Source organism: Apium graveolens, chromosome 3 (genome assembly GCF_009905375.1).
Source record: "Apium graveolens cultivar Ventura chromosome 3, ASM990537v1, whole genome shotgun sequence".
Lineage (NCBI taxonomy): Eukaryota > Viridiplantae > Streptophyta > Magnoliopsida > Apiales > Apiaceae > Apium > Apium graveolens.
Genome location: NC_133649.1, coordinates 253,823,424 through 253,826,917, shown reverse-complemented (window position 1 = coordinate 253,826,917; position 3,494 = coordinate 253,823,424). Strand labels below are relative to the sequence as shown.

The 3,494-nt window shown below is 40.6% G+C and overlaps 1 non-coding gene across 1 annotated transcript; it reads left to right on the top strand.

The window, feature by feature from the left end:
- Positions 1–345: 345 nt before the first annotated feature.
- Positions 346–452, top strand: LOC141715556 (small nucleolar RNA R71). Its single transcript, XR_012572314.1, has one exon. It is a non-coding gene; the product is annotated as a small nucleolar RNA R71 (small nucleolar RNA).
- Positions 453–3,494: the final 3,042 nt, after the last annotated feature.

Below are 3,494 nucleotides of genomic sequence, written 5' to 3'. Positions count from 1 at the left end.
TTGACAAGAGAACACTGATCCGTAGCATGAGAACCTGCACACAGCTCACAAACCATAGCTATTTGACTAACTCCTTACATAGCCAAAGAATCAACCTTCATTGATAGCGCTTGGAGCTGGGCTGCAATAGCGGTGGCTGCATCAACTTCCAGAATACCTGCTACCTTGCCTGACGTCATCCTCTGAATTGGGTTTTGATGCTCATTTGCAGCCATTGTCTCTATAAGATTATACGCCTCAGTATAGCTTTTAGCCCATAAGGCTCCTCCAGCTGCTGCATCGAGCATGGGCCGAGATTGGGCCCCCAAACCATTATAAAAACCAGTGATTACCATCCAATCCGGCATTCCATGATGTGGACATTTTCTCAACATTTCCTTGTAGCGTTCCCAAGCCTCGCACATAGATTCTATAGGTTGCTGCGCAAACTGAGTAAGAGCACTCCTCATAGCAGCAGTCTTTGCCATTGGATAAAACTTCACCAGAAACTTTTGCGCAAGATCTTGCCACGTAATGATGGACCCAGCTGGTTCAGAATGTAACCAGTCTTTAGCCTTATCCCTCAGTGAGAATGGGAAAAGCCTCAACTTGATAGCCTCATCAGTCACGCCATTATACTTAAAAGTGCTGCAGATCTCGACAAAATTCCTTATGTGAATGTTGGGGTCTTCAGTTGCCGCTCCTCCAAAAGAAACAGAATTCTGCACCATCTGAATAGTGCCCGGCTTGATTTCAAAGGTGTTAGCTTGAATATCCGGATGAAGGATGCTTGACTGAATATCATCAATTTTAGGCCGAGAAAAATCCATAAGAGCTGGATTAGCTTGAACAATACGATCTCCCATGTTTACTGGTTCTTTCTGCTCAGTTCCTGAATCCGAATCCTCAAAATCTAACTTCTCCGGAGTATCAAGAACTTCGTCTTTCTCCTCAGCTGTATCTAAGGTCCTCTTGCGAGCACGAGAACGAGTTTGCATAAACGCTTGCTAAAGTATCTGAAACACAACCAAAAAGAGTAAGTAACTACTACATCCTAATCACTGAGTCCTAATGACCAATGATGGTAAGTACATAAACTAAACAAATACGCCGAGTCCCCGGCAGCGGCGCCAAAAACATGTTAGGGCAAAAACATGCACTAATATTCACGCAAGTATACGCGTTCGCAAGTAATATAGAATACTTTCTAGTTCGTTCCCTCAGAGACTCAGACTAAGTTATTGTCTAATTAAACTCACTCACCAATGTATGATTACTTCTCAATGTTAAGATAACACTTAAAATTGTTGATTAAATATTAATTATAATTAACTACTTAATTAACCACTTAACTAACACTTCAATTTACCAATAATAAAACACTCATGAGATCACAACTTCATTATTAATTCCTTCTATAGCCATTGTTATTACCTTTAGCATGTGACAGTGATGATATTAATCGAATAACACGGAACTGATAAAAGCCAACTTTCATTGTACTAATACCATTCTACCAAACATCCATAATTAAGATAGAAGTTGAATAGTCATCAATCATGTTGAGTTCCTATATGTCTACAGAAATTGACAACACAACGATTTAAGCACAAGTTATTCCTTTTGATTACATAGGGCAAATAAAACTGTTAGAGTTACCCACTAATCATGCACAACGTACATGAACCTAAGCTAGCATGGCAAGTTCTAAATCTCAAGATCCACCGTCGCTTCACAAGAGATTAACACCCTATCTTATATGTTCGCGACGCACATAAGACGAATACGCACAACCAATACTAGATATCATGCAATCATCACACACTAAAGTATTAAACAATTAACTAAATAATTTCATAATAAATCCGTTGCAACCCCATGATCACGATTAGCCCATAATAGATCTTATCGCCATCATGGGTTCATATGAAATCATGATAAACAACACAAGAAAATAATAACTAAACTAATTATATTAAAACAGAGTGCGTCACAAGAGTAAATAAGTCAAAGCAAGAAAACTAGCATCCAACGTTACAACGAAACAAGAATCACAAGAAAATATTCTTCCTCTTCGTTGCAGTGTGCTAAATCGGTCTTCTTCCTTATCTCCTTCGCTTCTTGCGCAAAACACAATCTAAAACATAATCTCCTTAATATTCTCTATAAAAACGTCTCAAATCTACTTATATAATAGTCCCATAAAACTCAGATTACATAGAAGTTGGAAGCCAAACAGAAGTAGAAGTCTAAAATAATTCAGCTTTTTCCCCGACCCTGCGCGGCCGCTCAGCATTTCTGCGCGGGCGCGCAAGGCTGCTGCGCAACCGCTCAGCATTGCTGCGCGGGCGCGCAGGACCCTACTGGAAAAATTCCAGGTTTGCTCCGTTTCTTCGCCGTAATCTGCCCGTTCTTTTCCTCTCGCAATGGTGAACACATGCCAAGGCTTATTCTTGATGATTCCTTCTCCGAAATGCAACTAATACCCTGAAATGCATAAACACTAGAAAAACGCATCAAATACACAAAATACTTGATTTTAAGACACCAATTTAAGCCATTTTAAGACGTTCTAAGTGGTATAAAATGCCACTTATCACGCATCACTATATATCACAAAATCTCCTTTTCCGTCCAGCAATGCCAATACCGGGGCCGTTACCAACCTTTTCTTTAATTCTTGCAAACTGTTCTCGCATTTCTCCGTCCATTCAAACTTCTCTGTCTTACGAGTAAGTCGTGTCAAAGGGGCTGCGATCTTCGCAAAGTCCTGCACAAACCTACGATAGTAGCCGGCCAATCCTATGAAACTCCTTACCTCTGTGGGTGTGGATGGCCTTTCCCAATTTGAGACCGCCTCTATCTTGGAGGGGTCGACCAATACTCCTTCTTTATTGATCACATGTCCTAAAAACTGTACTTCATTCTGCCAGAATTCACACTTCGAGAATTTGGCATACAACTGCTCCTCTCTGAGTATTCCTAGAGCTATCCTCAAATGCTCTGCATGTTCTGCCTCAGTCCTTGAGTAGATCAAAATATCATCGATAAAAACTCTCACACACTTGTCCAAGTACTTCTTAAATACTCTATTCATTAAATCCATGAAAGCCGCTGGGGCGTTGGTTAATCCAAAGGACATTACCAAGAACTCATAATGCCCATACCTGGTACGGAACGCTGTCTTGGAAATATCTTCGGGTTTAATCTTTAGTTGGTGATATCCAGTTCTCAGGTCAATCTTGGAAAAATAAACAGCATCCTTTAGCTGGTCGAACAGATCGTCTATTCTAGGTAATGGGTACCTGTTCTTTATGGTTAGCTTGTTCAACTCTCGATAGTCTATGCACAGCCTCATGCTCCCATCTTTTTTCTTAACAAATAAAATTGGTGCTCCCCACGGAGACACACTGGGTCTTATCATACCCTTATCCAAGAGTTCCTGCAATTGGATAGTTAATTCCTTCATTTCTAAAGGGGCTAATCGGTAAGGTGCTTTTGAAACTGGCGCCGTC